Source organism: Pelodiscus sinensis, chromosome 10, assembly GCF_052426305.1.
Source record: "Pelodiscus sinensis isolate ZL-2025 chromosome 10, ASM5242630v1, whole genome shotgun sequence".
NCBI classification, from domain to species: Eukaryota; Metazoa; Chordata; order Testudines; family Trionychidae; genus Pelodiscus; species Pelodiscus sinensis.
The window spans coordinates 142,346-160,010 of NC_143061.1; the positions used below are offsets into that span (position 1 = coordinate 142,346).

A 17,665-nucleotide genomic window follows, 5' to 3' on the forward strand; every position below is an offset into this window, starting at 1 on the left:
AAAATGAAGAGTGAAACTGGAGAACAAAGGCATAGCGAAAATTTGCTTAAGTAGAGTTAATGGGGGTGTTGGAACAATTTTTGTAGTGGTTAAGGGAGATGCTGATGAGTAACATGGAAACCATCTATTGGATTTTTGTTGTTACTGTTTCAATCTGGGGAGAGGGGAACAGCACCTTGAGCATAATTCCAGCACCACTGAGATGTTAAAGCTACAGTTCCAGAGTTACAAATCAGGCCAACTTTGGATAAAAGCCCATAAGAGTTAAAGGCAGCAGTTAGAAAGGAGAAACATAATATATTTTGGGGAGGGGGAAAGTAGCTCATGCTCACTATGAACTAGAAATTATGAAAGATAGAAAACTACTAATGAAGACTAAAGATATCAAAATCCATGGCTAGCAGGACTAAGGAAAATGACATTGACTAGATGTTTCTAATCACACTGGGAACAGAAGATATAGACTCATTACTAATTTAAGATAGTAAATTTGTTAATAATGGTGCAGAAAAGGCAGACATGTTCAATAGATATTTCTCAAATACATTTAGAAAGAAGTAGGATGGTTTACTCATCACTGGGGCACAAGGAAGTATGTTCCAAGTCTATTAGTAGCTATGAAAAATGTTCAGCAGTATTTATTAGGGTTTAATGTTTTTAAGTAGCAGGCTTGAATAATATACACATATGAGCCCTAAAAAAAGATGCCGTATGAGATTGCTGTCTTGTTGATGTTAATTTGTATTAAATCTTGGAATGTTGGGAAGTGTATAAAACTAGAAGAATGCTAATGATATGTCAAAAAATTCCTAACTGTCAGGGTGGTCAAATATTGGAATAAATTGCCAAGGGAGGTGGTGGAATCTCCCTCTCTGGAGATATTTAAGAACAGGTTAGATAGACATCTGTCAGGGATGGTGTAGACGGAGCTTGATCCTGCCTTGAGGGTGGGGGGCTGGACTCGATGACCTCTCGAGGTCCCTTCCAGTCCTATTATTCTATGATTCTATGAATATGCCAAAAAGGCAATCACGAGCATCTGCTCTGACCAAAATCCCAGCTCAAAAATAGCAAAGATAGCATGGGATTCAATCAATACAAAAAATAAAGGATGAGAATAATTATTTCCAGTTAGCATGGTAATTATTAATAGTAACAGACTGAGGATATTCATATAATAGACACAACAAACTTGATGGAATGCTGATGATCAATGGGACATGGTAATAAGGGCACAAAATATATAGGAGTGACAGAGTAATTTCACCTGCTGGGAGAGTTGTGCTATATGTGAAAGAAAGCATAGAGTCAAATACAAGAAACATCATAGAAATTCTGTAGATAGAAATTGTATGCTTATAGCAGTAGGAATATACTACTGATTGCCTGATCAGGATAGTGATGGTGATAGTGAAATGCTCAAGGAATTAGAGAGGCAACAAAAACAGAGAGCTCAATCATAAAGGAGGGTATTAAAACTATCTTAGTACTGACAGGGTACATGTAATCTCAAAATGAGAAAATTTCTGGATCCCATTAATGACTTCTTGGAGCGGGGATTCCTAGTAGGGATGTGAAGGTTAATCGGTTAGCATCAGCCTTGCTTTGTGATGCTTACTGACTATGGTTAATCAGTGGAGGCTGGAGCAACTCCCCTGCTCACCACGGGTAGGGGGCTGCTCCAGCCTGGCTAGAGCAGCTCCCCACAGTGCACTGCGGGCATGGGCGCTCCAGTCTGGCCAGAGCAGTTCCTGCCTGTCTCCGTCTAAGGCTACGTCTACACTGGCATGATTTTCCGAAAATGCTTTTAATGGAAAAGATTTTCGGAAAAGCACGTCTAGATTGGCAGGATGCTTTTCTGCAAAAGCACTTTTTGCGGAAAAGCGTCCGTGGCCAATCTAGACGCGGTTTTCCGCAAAAAAAGCCCCGATCGCCATTTTGCGGAAAACAGTACTGTGCTGTTTACACTGGCCCTTTTGCACAAAAGTCTTTCGGAAAAATACTTTTGCCCGAACAGGAGCAGCATAGTATTTCCGGAAAAGCATGAGATCTTACATGAGATTGTCAGTGCTTTTCCGGAAATTCAAGCGGCCAGTGTAGACAGCTGGCAGGTTTTTCCGCAAAAGCAGATGATTTTGCAGAAAAACTTGCCAGTCTAGACACAGCCTAAGTGTTTAACCGGTTAACTCAGGGGTTCTCAAACTTTGTGATACCCCCTCTAAATTGTTCGCAACCCCCCGGGGGGTCGGGACACACAGTTTGAGAAACATGGGGTTAACTGATTAAACTGGATTTTACATCCCTAATTCCTAGAACTCACAACATGTGGGGCAATTCTGAATTTAGTTCTAAATGGAACTAGGGATGTTAAAATGTGTGTAATTGGCTAACAGTGTAACTGCTGAAAATGTCAGTGGTTACATGAGGAATGGCAGCCAGCTTCCCAGGAGCCAGCACACATTCCGGGAGCTGGCTGCTGCCTGTGATACAGAGATAGAGCCTTTTAAGCCAGCTCCCTACACATACCAGCTCCCACCTGCCACCCTGTACTGCAGCCTCTATATCAGAGGCAGCAATGCAGGTTGGCAGGCAATTCCCTTTGAGTAGGTCCAGGAGCAACGTGTAACTGTTTGGGTAATTGATAAGCTTATGCTTATCGGTAACCCCATTAAATGGCTATATTCTTACATCCCTAAATGGAATACACAATGTGGTCCAAAATGTTGCAAAAGTTGAACCACTCAATAATAGTTGTCAGAGGATAATCTATAATATATAAAGGAGAATGTTTGTGCACTTTGCAGGGGATAAAACCTTCTCCTGGATGAAAGGTTAAGGTACTGTGAGAGGAAGAGATGAGAGACTGATGCCTCTCCCCGGGGCTGCACGGAGCTTGGCAGTGCGGGGAGAAGTGGCTTCCTGGGGGAAGCAGAGGGGACAGTCGCTCACTAAGGCTGTCGGAGGGATAACCTGTCATCCAGGAGAAGGTTTTAAGGGATTGTGGGAAGGAAGAGATGAGAGACTGACACCTCTCCCTTGGGCTGCACGGAGCTTGGCAGTGTGGGGAGAAGTGGCTTTTCAGGGGAAGCGGCGGGGACAGGCCGGCGGAGAGACAAGGAAGCGGAGGACGGGCTCGGGCGCCGGCAGCAGGTGCGCGGCTCTCTTCCCCTTCCCTCCCCTCAGGCTCCTTACCTCAGTTATATCAGCTTTCCCGAGCAACATTGGGTAACTCCAGCTAGTTAAATATAATATCTTTGCAGGAATGGGGTGGCAGCAATATAAAAAAAACCCACCATCAGAGTAGAAATAAACTCAAAAAGGGAATGGCACAACAATGAGAGAGCTAGTTAAATGAAAATTAATGAGAACAGTCACAGGAGTGACATGCCTGCAAGCTGCATGGAAACTATTTTATAAACACCTTAACAGAAGCTCAAAATAATAATAAAAATGAAAGTAATAAGAAGAGGTTTTAGAACAAATGGATAAATTAAATAGCAGTAAGTCACCATGTCCAGATAATATTTTGAAGAGTTCTGCAGGAATTCAAATATGAAATTACAGAAAACTTGCCTGTAGTATGTAAGCCACTGTACCAGATGACTAGAGGAGACTTACTTAACGCTCATTTTTAAAACAGCTTCAGAATTGATCATAGTAATTACAGACTAGTAAGCCTAACTTCAGTACCAGACAAATAATTTTCAGACTCACAGATGTACAAGATGTAAAGAGCCAACATAACTTTTATAATCATGGTCCGATAATCTATTAGAATTGTCTGAGGGAGCCTCCAAGATGTGGACAAAGATGATTAATACAGTATACTTTGATTTTGCAGAAAGCTTTTGACATTACAAATGAAAGGTTCTTAAAAATAGTCACTGAATAAAGGGAAAGGTCCTATCATGGATCAGTAACTGGTTAAGAGAGAGAAAATAAAAAGAAGAAATAAATGGGCAGTTTTTACAGTGGTGAAAGATAAATAAAAGGTTCTACCAAAGATCTTTACTGGGACCTGTGCTGATCAGATGTCCCAGTTTTTTCACACTTACCCTGACTTTTCACACTTGCTGTCTGGTCACCCTAGCTGTTCAACATGTTCATAAATAATCTGGGAAAGAGAGTGAACAGAGAGATGGTAAAATTTGCTTATGATACAAAAGTACTACAGATAATTAAGTCCAAAGCGGATTGTGAAGAGTTAGGGTATGTTTAGACTGCATCCCTCTGTCGGCAGAGGGATGCAGATTAGGCAGGTCGACATGGCAAAGGAGGCAGGGGTTTAAATATATCATGCTTAATTTGCATAAAAATGGCCACCACATTTTGCCAACTCAGCACTTTGTCAGCAAAAAGCGGCAGTCTAGAGGGTGATCTGTCGAGAAAGAAAGCCTTTTTCAACAGATCCCTAATGCCTCCTGCAAGTATGAGGGGATGGATTGCACCCTCAGCAAGTTTGCGGATGACACTAAGCTGGGGGGAGAGGTAGATACGCTTAAGGGCAGAGATAGGGTACAGAATGACTTTGACAAATTGGAGGATTGGGCCATAAGAAATCTGATGAGGTTTAACAAGGACAAGTGTAGAGTCCTGCACTTGGGACGGAAGAATCCCAAGCATAGTTACAAGCTGGAGACCAACCGGTTAAGTAGTAGTTCTGCAGAAAAGGACCTGGGGGTTACAGTGGATGAGAAGCTAGATATGAGTCAACAGTGTGCCCTTGTAGCCAAGAAGCCTAATGGCATATTAGGTTGCATTAAGAGGAGCATTGCCAGCAGATCCAGAGATGTCATCATTCCCCTTTATTCGGCTTTGGTGAGGCCGCATCTGGAGTATTGTGTCCAGTTCTGGGCCCCCCACTACAAAAAGGATGTGGACGCATTGGAGAGGGTCCAGTGGAGGGCAACCAAAATGATTAGGGGGCTGGAGCATATGACTTATGAGGAGAGGCTGAGGGACTTGGGTCTGTTTAGTCTGCAGAAGCGAAGAGTGAGGGGGGATTTGATAGCAGCCTTCAACTTCCTGAAGGGAGGTTCCAAAGAGGATGGAGAGAGGCTGTTCTCAGTAGAGACAGATGGCAGAACAAGGAGCAATGGTCTCAAGTTGTGGTGGGAGAGGTCCAGGTTGGATATTAGGAAAAACTATTTCACTAGGAGGGTGGTGAAGCACTGGAATGGGTTACCTAGGGAAGTAGTGGAGTCTCCATCCCTAGAGGTGTTTAAGTCTCGGCTTGACAAAGCCCTGGCCGGGTTGATTTAGTTGGAAGTGGTCCTGCCTAGAGCAGGGGGCTGGACTTGATGACCTTCTGAGGTCTCTTCCAGTTCTATGATTCTATACCCCCCCAGAGGGATCTCACAGACCTGGGTGAGTGGCAACAAACTGGCAGATGAAATTCAATGTTGATAAAGGCAATGTATTTCACACTGGAAAACATCATCCCAACTATACATGATGGGCTCTAAAATAGCTGTGACCACAGGTAAATGCCAAATTCCTCTCTACTGAAGAGTGCTTGACTCCCCAGGCTCCATCCCCATTTCACTTCTTCCTCCAAGTCTGCCTCACTCGTTCCTTCCTCTGCTCCTCCCACACCATCCCCTCTACCTCTTTCCCCAAGACCCCATACCTGCCCTCCCTGTTCCTACCCTCACCCTGTCTCTTCCCAGCCTCTTTTTCTAGTACTCCTTTGAGTGCACCCTGTCCCCACTCCTACCCCTCCTTTCTAGCACCTCCTGAACACCATAAAACACTTGATTGCAGCAGGCAGAGGTGCTGCGGGGGAGGGCAGAGTTTCTCAGTGGGGCTGCCAAAGACCAAGACACACTGGGGATGAGGAGGAAGTGTGGCTGCTGGTGGGTGCTCATTTTGTTACATGGGTGCTTCAGCCTTGGAGCATCTTTAGAGTCAGCACCTATGTGACCACTCAAAAAAGCCATCATAGTTCTCTGGAAACATCTGCTCACTATGCAGCAGCAGTCAAAAAAAACTAAAGGAATATTAGGAACAAAATAGATGAGGACTGAAAATATAAAGTTATAATATAAATCCATCGACAACCCACACCCTGAATAAATAATGTAGGGGCAAAAACCTAAATAGAGCTACCAGTCAAGATGGAAGGGCATATCAAGAGGGGGACCATAGAGATCAGGTCTGGGTCCTATTTTGTTCAGTATCTGTATCAGCTAGCATGCAAAGTTTGCAGAAAAAACCTACCTGGGAGGGGTTACAAATGCTTTGGAGGATAGGATTAAAATTCAAAATTATCTGGACAAACTAGAAAAATTGAGATTAAATAGAATGAATTTCAGTAAGGACAGATGCAAAGTACTGCATTTAGGAAGGAAAAATCAATTGGACATATAGAAAATGGGAAATGGCTGCACAGGAAGGAGTACTATGGAAGGGGATCTAGTGGATCACAAGCTACCTATAAGTCAACAGTGTAAAACTTGGGGGAAAAAAGCAAGCCTCGTGCTGGAGTGTTGAATGCAAGACACAAGAAGTAATTCTCTGCTCTACTCTGTGCCAGCCCCAGCTGGAGTACTGTGTCCAGTTGTGGGTGCCATACCTCAGGAACGATGTAGAAAAATTGGAAAGAGTCTAGAGAAGAGCAACAAAAATTATTAAAAATCTTGAAAAATTACCTATGACGAAAGATTGAAAAAACTGGGTTGTTTAGTCTGGAGAAGAAAAGACTATGACATAGTTGGTATCACAGAGACTTGGTAGGATAATACACACAATTGGAATATTGATATTGAAGGGTACAGCTTGCTTAGGAACGACAGGAAAGGAAAAAAAGGTGTTGCCTCACATATTAAAAATGTACACACTTGGACTGAGGTGGAGATGGACATAGGCAGGGCTCAACAAATCAGTGAATCTACTTGCCCGTGGCGAGTAGATTTCAGCTGGTCGCCCCATTCACCGGTGGCGCGCGCATGCGCAATGCGGGTCTGGCGTGTGCGCAGTGCAGGGCTGGTGAGTAGATTTCGCCGCGGTTTGTCAAGCCCTGGACATAGGAGACAGACTTGTTGAGAGTCTCTGGGTTAAGTTAAAAGGGGTAAAAAACAAGAGTGATGTCATGCTAGGGGTCTACTACAGACCACCTACCCAGGCAGAAGAGGTGGATGATACAAAGGCAGGGAGGGGAGGGCAGCAAGTAGTTGACTTGACAACTCACTTACATCCCTATTGTGTACTGGTCCCAGCCTGTAGGGAGGCCCAGTTGTCTCACTATATGGTGAACAGACCAGTTAGTAGGCACATAGAGCCCTGCTTCAGGGCTGGCCCCAGGGCCGGATGGAGGCATGGGCGAGCAGGGCAGCTGCCCAGGGTGCCAACCCACGGGGGGCGTCTGATGGCAGCTGTAAGGGGCGCACAGCGTCCCTTACAACTGCCATCAGGAGCCGCATGCCCGGCTCCTGCAGCGCTGGCCCCACGGCGCCGGACAGCAGCGCTCTTGCCCCCGCGGCTGCAGGGCTGCAGCGCTGGCCTGGTCGGGCTGGGCAGTGCATGCGCTGTGCGCCCCAGGGGCAGGCCCCAGGCTGCGGGCCAGTGGCTGTGACTGGCCAGCACATGCGCTGAGTGTCCATGGGGCAGGCCCTGGCTGGCCCACCACAATCTAGGGGGCTTCGGCCTATAGTCGGACTAAATAGTCGTCTGAGTGCCTTGGCCCTGGCTCAGGACAGGCAGTAAAGAATCCAGGGACTCAGGCCAATGCTCTGGCGAAGTAGCAATTCACAGTAGGGATGTAATGGTGTAGTCGATTAACTGATAAGCAAAAGCTTATAAGTAATGCTATAGACTACATGCATTCCTCTCTCCCCTTTGCCAGTAAATTTTTTAGCAGGCTGGCCAGGAGCCTGGCTCAGTCTTTGCTCACGCCAGGTCCAGGATCTATCCCCACTGCAGCTCTGAATGTAAAGTGTAGTAGGAGCCAGGTGGACAGGCAGCCCAGCTCAGTTCTGTATCAGAGGAAGCAGCACAGGGTGACAGGCAGCCAGTCCATGAGGGGAGCTGGTTTTTAAACTGGCTCCCCTCGCAGACCAGCTCCCACCTGGCATCCTGTGCTGCCGCCTGTGATACAGAGGCAGCAACACAAAGTGGCCAGCCCTGCCCCCGGGGACTATATGTAAGTGGGGGAAAGGTCCCGCTCTTGTGGGGAACTTTCCTGGCTTCTATACACCCCAGTGAAATGAAGCAGCGAAAGGATCTGAGTCCCCGCTCCCACTTCCTTTACCCCACGGCTCCCTGATCCTGAGGGCTCCCCCTCCACTCTCCTGAGTAGCAGAGCCCTTGAAACCCCAACAAGGCTGGGCCCAGGTTTCCTGGGGCTTAATCCCTGACCTTGTAGTCACTAGGGGCAGGAGTTAGGGTGTCCCCACTCCGAGGTGCTCTCTTTACACTGCAGGCCTTCTTGGCCCAGTGATCACTTCATAAGGTTCAAAGCAAATACAATTTATTAAACATCAACTGATTAAAGAGAATAGAATAAGAAACAATGAGAATGGTTAAATGAGAACACACAGCCCTGCTCTGTAGCACAGGGACATCAACACAGCAGTCTGCAGAGTGTAAGGACAGTTCACAGTCTCTTCCTTAGAAGCCCTGGATGTGCTGCAAGGGGCTGCAGGCTGGACACGCTTGCACTGGCAGTGACCACACAGCCTCAGTCTCTAAGTGGCCAGACCCCTCTCCCAGTCCAGAGCCTTTCCCCACACTTTGCAGGTCCCAGTAGCTCACCACATCCAGCTGCAGGCTGTGCTTCTTGGCCAGTTCCAGCTCCTTGTGTTGTTTCTCTGTTCCTTTTGGCTTTCTGAGCACTGCCAGTCTGCTGCTCAACACAGGGTCTGCACTGCTTGGCCTGTCTGTGTCTGGTTCTGTCGCTGCAGGACTTCTTCTTGTACTCCTCTTTCAGCTCTCTGTCTTTTGCAGGACCTCTTCTGCACACAGCTTGTTTGTTCAGAGACAGAGCCAGAACAATCCCCACTTACAACCTGTCAGTCAGGCTGAGCTGGAGTGTTGACTGCTTTCCATTGTCTCTGGGGTCTGTCAGTCTCATGAACCCTTCCCCTTCTGAAGCTGGTAAACCAAAAACTCCCACAGAGTTTTAGTAAGGGGTAACAGTCCCCTTACATATAGAATAGCCGACTAACCAATAAGAATTCAGGAGGTTAATCGACTAATCAGATAACCGATATTTAACATCCCTAATTCACAGGTCCAGCCCTGGTTCAGGGCGGGGCAGCAAACAGTACCAATAAACAGTTTAGGGCAGTGGTCCCCAATGCGGTGCCTGTGGGCGCCATGGCGCCCGCCAGGCCATTTATGTGCTCCCGCAGAGCAATCTGGGCTAGCCCCGCCCCCGGGCGCGTGGCAGGTGCCAGCCCTGGGTGCATGGGTGGCCCCTGCCCCAGGGTCGCGGCACGTGCCGGCCCTGGGCACGCAGCGCCTGGGCGGCCCTTGCCCGGGGTCGCGGCACATGCCGGTGCCAGCCCCGGGCGTGTGGCGCATATTTGGCCCCGCCCCTAGGCCCGTGGCCCATGAGGGAAGCGCCCCCGTACATGCGGCGCGTGAGTGGCCCCGCCCCCAGGCGCCCGGCAACCCCAAAAAGTTGGGGACCACTGGTTTAGGGGCTCAGGTCTGTCTTTAGGCTGAGCAGTGATCGGATGTCCTTGCTTTGACGGAGAGCCAACAAGCACAGGGGTTTTTCCCCGCATCAGGAGGAAAGTGCCACTAAAAGAGTGGGGTGGTGGTGGTGGGGATGCAAGTCCACCCGCTCTACTGTGTCCCAATCTGGGGACCTAACAGTGGCAATGCTGGCAGCCACTGGGTCAGCAGGGTTTCTGACCACAACTTGCAGCCCAGTTGTCTTCCATTTCCTCAGACAGCAACGAGTTGGCTACCCTGGGCTGCTTCCCAGTTCCCCATGGGCCTACCTGACTTAGTCTCTGCTATTCGGGGTCTGCCAGGGACAGTGGCACTGGTGTTGTCCTTTGGCTCAGTATCAGGGTCAAGCAGCGGTCCAGGCAGCCTTGGCCAGTCTGTTGGGCCTGGTCAGTCTTTCGTATAAAAGGAGTTTGCCTGCAGTTGGTGGGGGGCGCATGAAGCTGAAGGGAGGAGGAAATCAAACCACAAGTAGACACCAGGGCTGCGTCTAGACTGGCAAGTTTTTTGCCAGCTATCTACACTGGCCGCTTGAATTTCCGCAAGAACACTGACTTCCTACTGTCTGAAATCAGTGCTTCTTGTGGAAATGCTATGCTGCTCCCGTTCAGGCAAAAGCCCTCTGGCTCTCTTGCGCAAAAGCATTTGCACAAGAGAGCCAGTGTAGACAATGCGGTATTGTTTTGCGCAAAAAAGCCCCAATCACAAAAATGGCGATCGGGGCTTTCTTGCGCAAAACCGCGTCTAGATTGGCACAGATGCTTTTCCACAAAAAGTGCTTTTGCGGAAAAGCGTCTGTGCCAATCTAGATGCTCTTTTCCGCAATTGCTTTTAAAGGAAAACTTTTCCATTAAAAGCATTTGCGGAAAATCATGCCAGTCTAGACGTAGCCCAGGAGAATAAACCAGAGAAAAGAAAGGTGCTGGGGAAGGTGTGGGAAAGTAGCCCAGGGTCTTGTGGCAGATATTGGGGATTCACATAGGCAATTGCCATTACAGGGCCCTGAACCCGGAGTAGAGGGTGGGCCTGGGTTCCCCTCAATACCTCCTCCCCATTCCCACTCTGGGAAAAGTCTGTGGAATTTATTGTCCCCTTTATCATATGATGGCCAATGATCAAAAGAGCTCAACAAACATCAAAGTAATGCCCTAGGTGTGGTGCCTAAAATTGAGAGCTACTGTGAGCCTCTGAGGTAAGCAAATCCACCTAAAACTGCAGGACCCATAGAATTTGAATAGGAGTTTTGTCACACCTCATTACCCTCAATTGCTTTCCTGCTGCCTCCCACTTACAAATTGGGGGGGGGGGGCGAGGGAGGAGGGGGAGAATTTGCTTTCCTTTCTACATTAACATGAGATCAATCAAAAAGATGAATAAAAGAGATTAGATTTTAACTTTTTCTTAAGGATTAGTTTTAACTTTAATATTATTCTGGTAAATGCAATTCACTTTGCCCACTTCCTTTTTTCTCTAAAATGCTCAGATGCATTTTCCCAATAGGTTTTATTTATTTATTTTATCGTGATCTGTTAACTGCTAGTTAAAGATAGTGACCGTTTGCTTCCTGATGAAATCATACATTAAAAATACAGTGTCTGTCAGTCTGACAGATTATGGAATTTGGATTATAACCCCTACAACTAAGTGGGGGTGAAGTCTTTGGTACCTTTTGGTAAGTAACATTTTTCTTTTGAATAGTTTGTTTAATCATTTTATGCAGTTTGTTTTCCTGGATTCTTAATACTTTGTTTTGGGGGGAAGAACAGTGGCTTATACAGTAGCTCTTAGGCAGCTTTCATTTCTTCTCTTTACCTTAGTATGTACAGAAAACTGTACTTTGTACTGCTCCCTAGACTTTCCCTGACTGTAAACATCTTAAACATTACATTAAACATAGGAGCCTGTGATCACCTGGCTATGCTTTATTCATAACAAACCTCCTGAACTCTGTTTATCTTCAACTTCTATTTTAAATTAGCTCAATAAGTTACTAGCTCATTTAATTGGTGTTTTATATAGGTGTACAAGAAAAACCCACATACATTTATAGAGATCTCTCCTTAAATAAATAAGCCCTTAACTGGTTCCAACAATTACTTAGAGGAGTCCCCAAAAACAGCAAGGGGGGGGTCAACTCCCTCTCTCTTCCTTTGAAGGCTCTTAGCTGATAAAGAGGTTATTATCCAGTTGAGACCTACCAAGCAGCGAAGGGGAAGCTGCAAGGAGACAGTGCTGATCGCAGCTCGGGGAAGTTGAGGGGACTGAAGTAAGGTAGCTTGAGCCATGTAAGCTCTGAGATAATTAATTTGGCGGCAACTAATGCATAAATTGATCAACTTCCCCTTGGAGTGTGGGTCATTAGATTCTGATGTGACTACACTTGTATCTTCTTCTGGTACCATAATATTATCACAATTCAACTTATAAAGTCCCCTTAATACATGTATAAAGGAATCTCCTTCTTGCAAGATTCTAGTCACTAGTCAATAATACCTAAGGAGAATGCCCTCAAAGTGCAATGAGGGGTCCTTCCACAATTACAGTATCACCAGTGGCCATCATTCTGGCTCTTCCTAAGGACTACATCTTCTCCTACTGCCCTTAGGCTGGAATGCCACTTTTATCATATGTTACATCTGATGCATATTCTTGTTCCTGCCATGAGGGCAGGGGACTGGACTTGATGATTTTTCAAGGTCCATTCCAGTTCTAGTATTCTGTGATTCAGTGGGGGATGTTTCCTTTTCTCCTTATTTGTTTTTCCTCACCTTACTAATGGTGAAGTGTCTTTTTTTCAATAGGTCAGTATATCATTGTTCTCAGCATATTATCATATGCGTCAATTCATTACCATGTGCCTTTTGTGGTTATCTATCACATTTACTATTTCTGTCCTACCAGGTTGTTCAGTCTGGTCTCAACCAGTTAGTTTGGGTTTTTCTAAGTAATGATGTACCTGCTAAGTTTGAGGGTATTTGTGGAAGCCCCTATGCCATGTAAAGTCTCTCTATCTTATCACCATCTATCTAGGTCAGGGATGGGCAATGATTTTTGCAGGGGGCCTGCTTCAGGAATTTTGGTAGTGGTTGTGGGCTGCCCTGAAGGGGCAGGGTCTTGTGCGAAAAGGGGCTGTTCCCTGTAGGCATGGCATCCCCCTGGCAGGGGGAGAAGACTATACGCACCCTGCCCCACCCCCAGATCAGTCAATGCCGGGGAGCAGGGGATTGTGTTAAGTCTTTCACCCCATGACAGTGTTCCTTCTAAGCTGCTAGGCGGTCAGCTTCACAGGTGATTAATCAGCCCTGCCCAGTCAGTCATCTCCATCCATGGAGCCCTGAGCCTCTGACTGTGAGGCACTGATTAATCACCTGTGAAACTGTGCTGCCCCACAACTTAGAGGGAGTACTACCCCCTGCCCTGCCAGGGACGCACAGCGCCTAGAAGGAACGGCCAGCCAGCTGATGGTTCCCTCGAGGCACTACATGCCTCTGGAAGGGGGAGGAGACTTCACACGCTCCCTGGTTCCCAGATCTCAATTGGCCTGGGGGTTAGTGAAGCGGCAGGGTGGCCATGGGCTGTATCAAAGTTTGGTGGGCCCGTGAAGCATATTTTGCCCACCCCTGATCTAGATGAAAGGTCCTGAACAGAAGTGAGCTAACTGCTGTCTGGGTGAAAGATCCCAGACAAAAATACTAACTTTGCCTTAGTTCAACATACAAGACATGGCCTGTAAGTCTCTTGTGTTACAGCCCAACTGCCAATATAAACTTACTGAAGCTTATTATAATAAACATATAATCAAAACCATAAGGAAATAATAAATATATATATCTATAGGCAAGCAAGCAGGTTAGCCATATAGCAGGGGTGGGCAAAAGGCCCACCAAGTGGATTGATCTGGCCTGCAGAGGCCCTGCCGTTCCCCTGCCCCCAGGCCAATTAGAACCTGGGGGAGCGCGAGAAGTTTCCTCTAGCCTTGCCAGGAGTATGTGACTCTTGGAAGCACCAGGCACTCCTGACACGGCTGGAGGAAGCTTCACGCAATCCTCCGCCCCCAGGCCAATCAGGGCTTGGGGGTGGAGGAGCACGCGAAGTTTCCTCTGCCCTGGCCCCGCCCTGCGAGCAGGGCATGGTGCTTAAAAGCACCATGCACACCTGGCAGGGTGGGAGAAGACTTCATACGCTCCCTCGCCCCAGGCCCTGACTGGCTTGGGGGCGGGGGAGCATGCGAAGCCTCCTCCCACCCTGCCAATTGTGCGTGGTGCTTTTAAGCGATGTGCAGGGCAGGGACAGAGCGGAGGAAACTTTGCACGTTCCCCTTCCCCCAGGGCCTGATTGGCCTAGGGGTGGGGGAGCGTGGGATGTCTCATAAGAATGGCCAAACTGGGTCAGATCAAAGGACCATCCAGCCCAGTATCCTGTCTGCCGACAGTGGCCAATGCCAGGTGCCCCAGAGGGAGTGAACTGAACAGGTAATGATCAAGCAGTCTCTCTCCTGTCACCCATCCCCACCCTCTGACAAACATAGGGACACCATTCCTTACCCATCCTGACTAATATCCATTAATGGACTTAACCTCCATGAATTTATCTAGTTCTCTTTTAAACCTTATTATGGTCCTAGCCTTCACTACCTCCTTAGGCAAGGAGTTCTACAGGTTAATTGTACGCTGTGTGAAGAACTTTCTTTTGTTTTAAACCTGCTGCCCATTAATTTCATTTGGTGGCCCGTAGTTCTTATATTATGGGAACAAGTAAATAACTTTTCCTTATCCGCCCTCTCCACACCACTCATGATTTTATAGACCTCTATCATATCCCCCCTCAGTCTCCTCTTTTCTAAACTGAAAAGTCCTAGTCTCTTTAACCTCTCTTCATATGGGACCTGTTCCAAACCCCTAATCATTTTATTTGTCCTTTTCTGAAACTTTTCTAATGCCAGTATATCTTTTTTGAGATTTCATTTGCCTCCTTGCAGGAGGAATAACAGGTAGTTCGATTTAGGGCTTTAATTCGAAATACCGGGTCCCTGCCGCGTGTAGATGCGGGCAGTTAGTCCGGACTTGTACATTTCAAAAAATGGCGACCGGCTGGGAAGATGCAAGTCAAGCACAGGATATTTAAACCCCGGGCTTGATTTGCAACTTCGAATGCCTACATTAGCCTCCCTAGTTTGAACTAGGGGGCTAGTGTAGACATGCCCTAATAGATTAGTAAGACGTGATCTTTCTTTACAGAAACCATGTTGACTTTTGCCAAACAAATTATGTTCTTCTGTGTGTCTGACAATTTTATTCTTTACTATATTGTTTCAACTAATTTACCCAGTACTGACATTAGACTTACCGGTCTGTAATTGGTGGGATCGCCTCTAGAGCCCTTTTTAAATATTGGTGTTACATTGGCTATCTTCCAGTCATTGGATACAGAAGCTGATTTAAAGGATAGGTTACAAACCATAGTTAATAATTCCACAATTTGACATTTGAGTTCTTTCAGAACTCTTGGGTAAATGCCCTCTGGTCTCGGTGACATGTTACTGTTAAGTTAATCAGTTACTTCCAAAACCTCCTCTAATGACACTTCTGTCTGTGACAATTCCTCAGATTTGTCACCTACAAAGGACGTGTCAGGTTTGGGAATCTCCTTAACATCTTCAGCCGTGAAGACTGAAGCAAAGAATTCATTTAGTTCTCTGCAATGACTTTATCGTCTTTAAGTGCTCCTTTTGTATCTCAATCTTCCAGAGGTCCCACTGGTTGTTTAGCAGGCTTCCTGCTTCTGATGTACTTAAGAAACATTTTGTTATTACCTTTTGAGTTTTTGGCTACCTGTTCTTCAAACTCCTTTTTGGGTTTTCTTATTACATTTTTACACTTAATTTGGCAGTGTTTATGCTCTTTTCTATTTTGCTCAGTAGGATTTGACTTCCACTTTTTAAAAGATGCCTTTTTATCTTTCACTGCTTCTTTTACATGGTTGTTAAGCCACAGTGGCTCTTTTTCAGTTCTTTTACTGTGTTTTTTAATTTGGGGTATACATTTAAGTTGGGCCTTGTGACGGGGCGCCGGACTCCGACGAAGCAGAGGCCTCAGCCCCCCGCACTCTCTGACCCCCCATGGGTGCTGGGGAGGCCGGAACCGCGGCAAAAGCATCCGCCCGCGCGGAGGTGGGCTCCCCCTACCGCTTCCAAGCAGGACTGCGGCATGCGTGTCCTGGCTGTCCAGGAGGAGCCAGCTGGGCAGAGAGGCTGACTGACATCATCAACCCGCGCCCGGGAGAAAAAGGGGCGGGGCTAGAGTTGGAGGGGAGTTTAAATGGGGGAGACGCCAGCAGAGAAGGGGGAGGAGGAACGGAGTCAGAGTGGCAGGGAGGAGAAAGGGGCCGAGGATGGGAGTCAACAGGGGCGCTACCACTGACCCCGGCAGATCCCGGGCTGGAACCCGGAGAGTGGTGGACCCAAATCCTCTGCCCCCACTGCCGCGGAGCCAGCATATTGACCGCACCTGCCGACAGGGAGCTTTGACGGGTCTTTGGGTTGTGTGACCAGGACACACAGACCGCAGAACATGGGTGGAGGGTGGTGACGTCGGGCAGGTGACCCCAATGATGATAAGGCTGTAAGCCTGAGGAGGAGCCCAAACCCTGACAGGCCTTTATTATGATGTCTTTGAAAAGTGTCCATGCAGCTTGCAGGGATTTTACTTCAGTCACTGTACCTTTTAATTTCTGTTTAACCTCCTCATTTTTGCATAGTTCCCCTTCAGCAATTTTTTAAGTGGCCCCTGGCAAAAAAATTATTGCCCACTCCTACCATATAGGCTACATGGCATACACACACATGCCGTGCAGTCTGCTTCCCTCAGGCCCTTTCCAAGGGAATTCTTGTGGTACTAAAAGAGTTAACTCCCTAAGATAACATCCACAAAACAAATTTATCAGGGACTCCAGCTTGCACTGTTCCCAAGGAAACACACAGCTTCACAATTACCCTTCTTTTTTATCCAAAGTTTTGTCCTATCGTGTGTTTTGTCTCTCACGTCTCTTCACAACATGGGGTTATTTTCCTTCCCCCCAAAATCCTTTCCAAATGTCTTGATTCAACCAGAAAACTGCCGCCCCCAACTCCTCTGCACATGTAGACTGTGGCTGTCCTGTTTCTTGCAGCCAGGGAGGGAAGCTTTCCAAATCTGGAACTTACAAGAGAGTTAAAAAAACGGAAGAGATGGCTGAAACTGGGGGATTTCCTCCCATTTTCAGTGGCAGTGCAGGAACAAGTTTAGCCTTGTTCTCACTGGAGGAGATACTGACCTGATTCCAAGTGGGGTGAAAATAGGAAAGCACGGGGAAGAGAGAGGTTCTGTCTTGTTGTGATGGAACAGGAGGAGGGTGCAGTTTGGGGAGAGTAGCAGGCAGAGAAGTAAAAAGCAACTATCTTGCTCCAAATGGGCAGCAGGGGAATGAAACAGAGGGGATCTCTGCCCATCCAGTTCCCCAATGGGAGAGTGACGGGAGAAGCAGAAAGCGAGGAGGGAGATTGCCACCTTGCTAGCAGTTCACAGGGGAGGGGAGGATTTGGGAAAAGAGCAGAGAAGAAGTTCACTTGATCTGGCTGCACCTCTAATTTAATGCAGTTTTTTCCACATGGCCAACAGCAGGCAAGGAAGCATCAATTCACCCTTGCATGGGGGCCCTCTTCCCCTTTGTCTGGCAGCTCCACCCCAATCTGGGTCACATGATCCTCCATGTATTTCCTGCCTCTCTGGTCAGAGAATTCACTCATCCGGGAGGGGGGGCAGGGTCTGGAGCAGAGGCTGGAGTCAGCTTCTCCATTTGTAGCAAGCAGCAGCTGCCGCTGCTCCTCCTCAGCGGGAGGGCTAGTGCTCTGCCCCCCTGCTTCAGCTGGTCAGCTGAGCTCCCTGCCTGTGTGGAAGCTCTGAACCGGGCTCAAAAAACAGCTGCGTGGCCACACAGCTTCTACAGGTAACCT

At 47.3% G+C, this 17,665-nt stretch overlaps 1 protein-coding gene across 4 annotated transcripts in view; it reads left to right on the forward strand.

The window, feature by feature from the left end:
- Positions 1–17,665, forward strand: part of PIGZ (phosphatidylinositol glycan anchor biosynthesis class Z (Gwada blood group)) — a 44,413-nt gene that overhangs the window by 1,851 nt on the left and 24,897 nt on the right. Inside the window, exon 1 of one of the 4 annotated variants that reach the window (XM_075938338.2) lies at positions 4–17,658. The exons of the other annotated variants lie outside the window; for them this stretch is intronic. The gene's annotated coding sequence lies outside the window, so the exon portion shown is untranslated. Of the gene's footprint in view, positions 1–3; positions 17,659–17,665 lie in introns of those variants that run through there. 4 annotated transcript variants of the gene reach the window in all.